Source organism: Rhamphochromis sp. 'chilingali', assembly GCF_963969265.1.
Source record: "Rhamphochromis sp. 'chilingali' genome assembly, chromosome: 5".
In the NCBI taxonomy this organism is placed as follows: Eukaryota; Metazoa; Chordata; class Actinopteri; order Cichliformes; family Cichlidae; genus Rhamphochromis; species Rhamphochromis sp. 'chilingali'.
The window spans coordinates 40,514,563-40,524,420 of NC_137932.1; positions in this window are offsets into that span (position 1 = coordinate 40,514,563).

Genomic DNA, 9,858 nt, shown 5'->3' on the forward strand with positions numbered 1-9,858 from the left:
TGTGCTCAAAGGGGGTGACATTGGTTGGTTTTGTGAATCTGGCTTTTAAAAGCTGAGGATGTTAGCATGTAGGAGGCAAAGAGGGTCTTGCAGGAAGACTCAGTTCAATACTGTGCCACCAAGAACTGGGGCACATTTAATCTGAAAATCTGCTGCGGTTTCCAGGATGAATGACATGTTTCCTTGAATGAGTGTGCACCCTGCTGTGCAGGAGCATCGCAAAAGCAATTTCTATGTACATTTTCTATCAGAATGTGACTGCGTTGAAGCCTACTTAATGAATCAGCTATGACAGCTGCACCAGAGTGTGCTACTGGGGCATAGCGGACTTTTAACGTTCGACTACCTTTGGAGCATTAACAGCATTCATTTTGTTACAGATGTTTTAATATTGTCTGATTAAAAATTAGATTGTTGGTGTTAACTGTGCAGGTCATTTGATTTCACTGTGAATACATGTGCTGGAATGACGATAAAAACCTTGAGTCGTGAATCTGGGACTCTCCACCAATTGCTCTTAGAACTGAAGAAGCTTCTTGGATGGGAGGTGAAACCAATGACTGTAGAAAACAGCAGAAAAAATCTTTTATACAGTCATTGGGTGAAAGGTCTTGAAGAAACTTAAAGAAATCCAGACGCTTTTCTTTCCAAGCTCCTTAGACTACGATGACTTGGATGACTGAGAATCTTCACAGACATCTTTAGTCGTGAATCTTCTTGCTCCTAATTACAGAAGTTGGCTCCAGTGTTTCTAAAAATTATCTCTCAAAGGAAAATGTCTTGATGTGTGAAGAGCACGAGAAACAGCACAAAGCTGCTGCCTGGGAGGACAAAACTGCGCCAGTGTTTCATTTTTATGTATCTTTAAATTAAAAAATAGACAAAGAACATTAAATAATCGGATAAAACAGCTTAAACAAAAGTGTGACTTCTTGCTGTTTGCTAACACTGACACCAGATCAATAATCCTGCAGAAACTAATGTGTTTCCCCTACAGCAGCTACGCCTATTATTTTATTTGTTTGTTGTCAGATTAAAGCGAGGGCGGTCTTCACGGTAGGTAAATGCCTGCAGAATTTTCAAAAGATGAATCATTTTGAAATTTTAATGTGACACAGCATAGAAAGCTCTCATTATAGAGACAGCCTGCAGAAAACCTGTGGTGAAGCTGTAGGACCTGAGCAGTTGAAGTCTGTTCCTGTGCCTTTAGATGAGAAGGTGGTATATGGGTAAATCACGGGCGAGTGCCAGCATGTGTGTGTCTGTGTCATCTGTTAATACTCGAAACAAACCTGAGGACAGCAACAGAGTTTTGGCTTAACTTATTCAACAACTTTTCCCACCGTACTTACTTGCCAGCTTTCATCGATTTGGAAGAGTGCTATGATGTAATTCTACATAAACTTCCCTGTTCGGACTCGTCTTCTCTCTTGCCCGAGGACCTCTCGCGGTGACAATGCCAAGTCTTTTATTTCCCCTCATCCAGCAGCTCTCCAGCACCATCTGTGTCAGACTGCCATCATGCCGCCCCTGGGCTGCTGCAATAAACACTTACAACCACAAGGTGTCGTCATTGGGCAGTAAAAGCACTCTCTCGCTTTCTCTGTGTGCATTTAAATATCTATTCATATATAAACTGGGATGGTTTAAAAAAGCTATTAAGAGATTATAATAAAATAAAAAATACATCAATAAAACAAAGGATAAATCAGATTTAAAAAGAGAAAAATAACTAAATGGATTAAGAAAAATTAAATTAAAAAAACAAAGAAGAATGCTGCTCACACATATAGCCCACAACCCACAGATGATGAAGGGAAATGGAGGTCTTGTTAAATCCTATTACTTGGTCTGAGTGTGCAACATTATGGCTCCATAAATCAAAAAGCAATTAAAAGATCCAGCAGAGTAAAATCAAAGATCACTGGTGTCAAATGAACTCACTCACACGCACAGACATACACACAAAGCGATATATGCTGCAGTGGCGCACCCCATTTACTATTCTTTTGACTTGCAAATGACAGCTGCTCTTTTAAGAAGACTTGCATTGTGGCTGTGAGTTGTGTGGGTGAGTGGGTGGCTAGTGGTTTGCGGGTGGGTACCGTGCAGATATGTGTAACTGTATTCATATACGACAGTGGGTGGGGTTTTCAAAGGGTTAACCAGGTGTCGCAAATGTGTCCTCAGAGCTTTATAGTTAATTGAATAAATAAAGGTCAGTCCAGCAGCTCACCAGGAGCCAAGCTGTCATAAATGGACACCTTCAGGAGTGTGTCCACCTGACCGAAGGCATTTGTGCATAAATGTTTACTGCCTATGTTAATCAAATGAGCATGAAAATAACGCAAACAAAACATCCACAAGTGGTGACTCAGTTTTGCTCTCTAGGATTTTACCTTGTGGTTTCGGTCTTCTAAAAAAGCCACTCAGGAGCTGCTCTGAAGTGCATCAACTGGAGTTTTTTTAGCTCAACTTGAGTTTCGCAGTGTTTTGAACCTGCTTCTTCTCCACCAACAACACCAACAACAACACAATGACAGTCAGTGAGCTCCCATCTTCAAAATAGACCTCTTCTGCTCATCTCAGGATGATGCTTATTTGCCTTAAACTGGGTTTTTATGAAGCCAAGTTTCTTCTAATTATCTGCTCCTTACACACAGATGTTGTGCCTGAGCTGACCACATGGCCTTACAACCACACTACATCCCACCTGCACACACACTGAGCTCATTATTCAAAATCCACCACCGTAACATTGTTCATCTGACAGAAAATAAAGAAAATATAACAACTCCAATTTAAACCGGCTGGTGTTGTTCTGTTTTTTGACAGAAAGAAACATATGTCTTTGTGATTGTTTCAAAGATGCTGTAAAAACTGCACATTTATCGGCTTTGAAGATCATTTCCTTTCCCATTGCTCTTTTACAATGGCAGTGGCATGTTTCGATGTGCAGCGCACACCGCTGTGGGTAATGATATCTGTGTGTTCATAATGTTTCATAGTTACCTCACATTAAGATCTATTCTGTCTTCAAAAACACTAATGTGCCACTGGTGAATAAAACCCTCAAGAATCTCACTATTTTCAATCTGAGCAAGTAGGAAGGTAAAACAGAGAGATAACAGCACCACCTACAGAATCTCAGAGAGAAAATTCAAAGAGACGGCCACAAAGTTTGGATAAGGAACAGGTGACTTTTTCATAGTGCAGGGCAGAAAGAGCCAAGAGGTTTGACTTGAAGGAAACAGAGCGAGGAGCATCATGCATGCCTTTGTACATCCCAAGACCTACAGCATGTCTAAGTCGCCATATATGAAATGATATTTCTTACTTATGTTACACTTTCGAAAATTCAGTTTCTATAACATCAGTTTATTTTCACATAAACCTGCCACAGGTATGTTTATCTATCTGACTGCTCATGAGTGCGCTTCACTCTGTGCGACCTGCGTACGACTGAAGATGTCTTCAAAACAATACTAAAATGAACAAGGAGCTACAATCGTCATAAGAAGCTAACACAGAACAAAAAATGATCCGAGGATGAAAATAACCCTCCACAATGAGATTCAGATTCTCTTCATCCTTCACTATGAATCATGACTATTCATCTGAGCAGAACACTGGTGCTTTATATCCAGTCCGTACATCATACCACAGAAGCACCAGTGAATGCAGAGCTGCGTTTACAGTAGCGTGCTGCTGAAAGGCTGCTTCACTCAAAAATGATGGATTATAAATACAAATAAAATCAGATTCATTCCTTTGTCTTTTTATTACCTTTTTATTTCAAGAAGACTAAAATATGGGTGCTGGAATATGAAGAAGAGTCTATCGAATCTTTATCGTCATTCCTAAGAACAAATAGGAAATCAAAGAAGTTCATCTCTACTTTCTCCAGGTTTTTCTTTTCCTCTAACCTCTGCAGGCCAGTCCTTCTGGCCACATCATCGTCCTGGGGGTGGGTTTACACAAGGTAGCTATCGCGTGTGTCGTGGACTACGGGTCACGCGTATTTGCATGCCCACATTTTACAAGTGTCTTCACATGAGAAAACGTTTGTGTGCTGAGAATCCATTTGCATGTGTGCGTGCCGTCCACACTTACTGTCACGATCAGTGTACGTCCACTCAAGCTGGGTGGGTACCTGTGTGGAGATGTTACTGTTGCCATGAAATTTTGTATTTCAATTAACCAATAAATATGTTTAAACTTTAATTCTCCAGCTCTGCCCTGACCTTATTGGATAAAAATACTTTATATTTAAACATTTCTTGAAGGGAAATTCATCACATGCATCTATTAAAGAACCAATGAAAATGCTTCTGATGGCTCATCTGTCAAAGCTGTCCATGGGCTTTCTCAAATGGAGAGCATGTGTGCATCCACTGGTGAGTATCCATCGCCTCCTCAGTCTTGGCTGCTATTGATTTTCTATTGTCTGTGACAGCCGGGACCTGGTGAGCAGAGAGGAGACATTTTCTAGGAAAGGAGCTGCTCCAGCACTCCATCTTCTCTACCTGCTGCTGCTCAATATTTAATGCACTGCACCCAAGCTGCCCCAGGAAGGAATTCAAGTTAAAAAACAAACAAACAAAGAAGCACAGTTTCCTTTTTAAACCATGTCTGTTACGTTGTTACGTTGGGGTTTGTTTCATGAAACAAGCAGTCGCATTGCTGAGCGTGTGGAAAAATGCAAAAGAGAGCACGCTTTAGCATTAAATCACCCAGCATAACTCTTTACAGCTTAACAACCCAGTGACAAACATACTGTATTTTTAAAAATGTGTGAATTGCGCACAAAAAGTTTGGGAAATAATTTTGTCCAAAACACTGATTTATTCAGTGACTCTGAAACATCTTAACTAGTGCTATCAGCGTTAATATTGTTAAAATGACATTAACGCCATAACCGTGTTAACGCAGCAAATCTCCATTAGTGAGTTAACGCAAATCACGGCGCTAATGCGTTAACGAGCTAACCGCGCTAACGCGTTGACGCCGTGCAGCCCCATGCACAGGGCGATCCTATCGCTATCGGAGATTTGCCACGTTAATGCAGTTATGGAGTTAATGTCACTTTAACAAGATTAACGCTGACAGCACTAATCTTAACCTTTGAGAAATTTCATGTCCCATCCATCCATCTTCTGCTTATCCGGGCCAGGTTGCGGGGGGAGCAGCCTAAGCAGAGAAGCCCAGATCTCCTTCTCCCCGGCCACCTCCTCCAGCTTCCTCTGGGGGAACACCAAAGCATTCCAAGGCGAGCTGAGAGATATAATCTCTCCAGCAAGTCCTGTCCTGGGTCTGCCCTGGGGCCTCCTCCCAGTGGGACATGCTCAGAACAGGTCATCTAAGAGACGCCCAGGAACCATCCTTGTCAGATGCCCGAACTAGCTCAACAGGCTCCTTTCAATATGTAGGAGCAGCGGCCCTACACTGAGCCCCTCCCGCATGCCCAAACGCCTCACCCTACCTCTAAGGGAGAGGCCAGCCACGCTTCAAAAGAAATCTAATTTCCACCACTTGTATCCACAATCTCGTTTTTTCGGTCACTACTCACAGCTCGTGACCATAAGTGAGGGTACGTAGATCGATCAGTAAATTGAGAGCTTCGCTTTTACATTTAGCTCTCTCTTCACCATGACAGACAGGTACAACATCTACATCACTGCAGCCACAACACCAAACTGTCTGTCCCACTCTTCTCCCGTCACTCATGAACAAGACCCTGAGATACTTAAACTCCTCCACTTGGGGAAGGAACTCGTTCCTGACCCGGAGTGGGCACTCCACCCTTTTCCAGCTGAGGACCATGACCTCAGATTTGGAGGTGCTGATTCTCATTCCCACTGCTTCACACTTGACTGCGAACGAATCTAGTGCAAGTTGGAGTCCTTCACCCGATGAAGCCAACAGAACCACATCATCTGCGATTCTAAGACCACCCAAGTGGAAGCCTTCTGCCACTTGGCCATACCTAGAAATTCTGTCCATAAAAATTATGAACAGAATCTGTAACAAACAGCAACCCTGGCGGAGTCCATCACCCACTGGAAACAAGTCCAACTTATTGCCGGCTATGCAGACCGTAGCTCCTGCAGCAGTTATATAAGGATCGAATGGCCTGTATCAACGGGCCAGACACCCCATACTTGAAGCACCTCCCATAGGATACTCAGGGGGACACGTTTGAATGCCTTCTCCAAGTCCACAAAACACATGTAGACTGGTTGGGCAAACTCTGATGCATCCTCAGGTATCCTCAAGGGAATAAGGAGCTGGTCCAGTGTTCCACAACCAGGATGAAAACCACACTGTTCCTCCTGCATCTGAGGTTCGACTAACAGATGGACTCTACTACTTTCATATGTATGAGTCAAAAATAGGTCCTTTTTTTTCCTGCTGCTACACAAGACAAAGACTGAACTGGGGGTCATGAATAAATAATTTTGTTAAATTGTGGTGAAAAAAGGTCCTGAAATGAGCGCAGTTCAGGCTTCTCAAGACAAAGCAGAGCTACCTGCCGATTCTGCCGTGCAGGACTAAAGGTTGGTAACTTCTAACCCTCCTGCTCTAGTATTTATAATGTTACATTAAAAATAACTCGGCTCTTTGCATCGTAAACATGCTGGTGGTCACTGTTCATACATTTCTTCTTCTTTTGGCTGCTCCCTTTAAAGGGCGACACAGCAGATCGTCTGCCTCCATCTCACCCTATCCCTAGTATCCTCCTCTGCCACACCAACCCTCTGCATGTTCTCCTTCACTACATCCATGAATCTTCTCTCAGGCCTTACACTTTTCTTCCTGCCTGGTATCTCCATAGTCAACACCATTTGTACAATATATCTACTATCCCTCCTCTAAAAATATCCAAACTATCTTAGCCTTGCCTCTCTAACTTTGTCTTCAGCATTGCTTATGAAGCCTTGTTATCATTTATCTTTCAGTGCCATAGAGCTGCCTTGAAAACATGCAGTGGAGCAATTCATGGATATTTTCTTCAATAAAAATACAGAGAGAACAGCATTTTTTTCTTTTACAATATCTTCAGGCTGTTTGAGTACAGTGAGCTCATTGTTGTGTTCAAGAAACCACATTGAGATGATCTGAGCTTTGTGACATGGTGCATCATCCGTCAGAAGATGAGTGCACTGTACTAATAAAGGGATGAACACGATAGGAATATTCAGGTAGATTGTGGTGTTGAAAAGATACTCAGCTGGTACTTAAGGGCCCACAGTGTGCCCAGAACATATCTCAACACCTTGACACAATGCCGCTTGATAAAAGGCAGGATAGAGCCACGTTTTCATGTCCTTTACGCCAAATTCTGACCCTGCCATCTGAATGTTGGAGCAGACCAGGTGAAGTTTTTCCAATCATCTGGTGTCTAATTCAGGAGAGCCTTTGAGAAGTGTAAGCTCAGTTTCCTGTTCTTAGCTGACAGGAACGGCACCTGGTGTGGTCTTCTGCTGCATGTCTACATGCCTAAATGCACTGAGTTCTGCCTTGTGATTGGCCGATAAGATATTTGCATTAAGGGGCAGTTGAACAGGTGTGCAAAACATCTGATAAAACCCTACATTGTCTGAAAGCATAATTGCCTTTTTTTATAAAGCAGGAGTGAACATGTTTGACCTGTTTTTTTTTTAAACCAAAAAGGTTGTTTTTTTTGTCTTGTCCCATTAGTTTATCAAGAAATACTCCACAAATATAAAAACGTATTTCTTTAAAGGCTTCTTCCTCAACCTGCATTTGCAGTCCATGACAGGGGTTATTGACGATGAACTTCCTTGTGATGCAAAGTCCAGGTAATAAATAAATAAATGCAAAAAGGCTGTGCAGTGCAATTTGGTGCACATATAATCATATCAATGTTTGCTTCCTTGTACTCTGAACATGTCCTGCTTTTTTCAAAATGCCTCGACACAGCCTGTTTAACAGGATACCACAACACATTTGTTGAAATCGGGGCGTGCGCTACACTACAAGAAAACACTGAAAACTTTTTTTTCTCCAATCCAGTCTATTCATTTCAGTGAGAAAGTGAGACAAAAAACAAACTGCAGCAACTTTATCCTGCTTTTATTCACTTCATCAGAGCATATGAAAAACTTTCATACCATTACAAACACTGATCCTTGAGAACTTTAAGTTCTGTCATGCTTGAAAAATAAGGAATGCATACATTTGCAAAAAGGAAAAGGAGTGGGGTGGCTGAGGTGGGCGGCGATATCAAGCTATGATGACAATGCTCTTGTCCAAAAAAGCAAACCTTTTCTAAGGCAAACAAGTAAGCTCTTTTCTGTATCTCCATGACTCATGTGGAAGCTGAGTGGTGTGGTTGTGAGTGGTACTATTTTGCCCAAGCAGAAGTGCAAAACAGAGGTGGCCATGGAAACTGTTGGCATCCAATGGGAGATGAGGATATGGGTGTGGCCTGACTGACAAGTCATTCTGCCCTGCTCAAGTCCTGTACCTTGGTCAATTAATAACTTTCTTCGCGCCCATTCTTCTGCAGGAAGAAAGAGAGAACAAGGATTAAGTAGATGTTTCTAGAAAGAGATAAGACTGTCATGTGCTGAAAAGACTCAGAATGAGGAACCTGTGTATATGGCACACTTAAAAAATGCCCACAATGTAAAGAAAAGCCATTTTACCTACAGTTGTTTAATCTTTTTTCACATTAGTTTGAGTCTAAACAATTTATCTCCAGTTAGTGTTTTCAATTTGATATCCAAATCCTGCAATGGTTCCAAGTTCCCAGTTCATTTCACTTGAATCCCTCTGGGAAGTTTTTGGCACGCCAGCTTCCTAACACATGTCTTTTCACTGAGAGTCACGTTAATCTGGGCAGCAAATGCCACTTTCTCCTTTCACTCTTTGTCACTGAACACGCTGGCTGACCTCTGTTTGTTTTTGTACACCTGCCAAATAGAGGTGGCCACCCAAGGTGCCTGAGCACATACGTTTAAGCTAGTTTGCGTAGAGCTGGAAGAGAAGAAGAAACCCCAGGGAAGGGTTCCCTAAATGAAGATCACACACATATCACCAGAGTAGGAGGAGCAGAGCAGTCTTCTAATTTAAGAACACTGATCACAAGAGTGGCCTGATTATTAATGGTTTCCATGGAGCAAACACAAACAGATAGAAATACAAAACACAGCAGCCTCGTAGTCACAGATCTGACGCACGGCTGACATCATCCGTAGGTGTGTGACTGGCTGGTGCGCGTCCTTAACCAAACTGCTGCACCTGTAGAAGCTCAGCGTCCTCATCACCCCTATATTTGTGGTCATCAGAGCATGCTGGACAGATGCACACATGTGCACTCTGAACTCTTAAAAAAACACAGCTGTGTTTATTCCTTTTATTCCAACTGCCTCCCAAAGAACGAGCTTGTTTTATGTTTATTATTTATTTATGGTTTTTTTTCCCCTTTGTTTTCAGTGGGTGCGGTTATTGTGTGAGATGCTGTGAGGCTTTTCTTTTCTTTTCTTTGAGCTAAACTTGCAAAGCAACACCAAATAAACAGTGAAATTGCAACAAAGAAATAGTTTTGGAAAAGGTTAAAGGACAGTTTAGGCCTGCCACCATAAAAATCCTAAATTTACATACTTTGTGACAACTGTCATACTGCCACACTGTAAGAGCACTTCTAGAGAAGTAACACAGAATAAAATTATGAGCAACTCCCATAAAAAAGTAAACAAACATGATTGCTCCGTATTCACTGGAATGCATTCTCGAGCATAAACCATGCTTAACATGTAAACATTAGGCACATATATGGAAAAAAACTTTTCCCTTTGACACAGTGCTAATGATGGCTGCCTCACATTATAT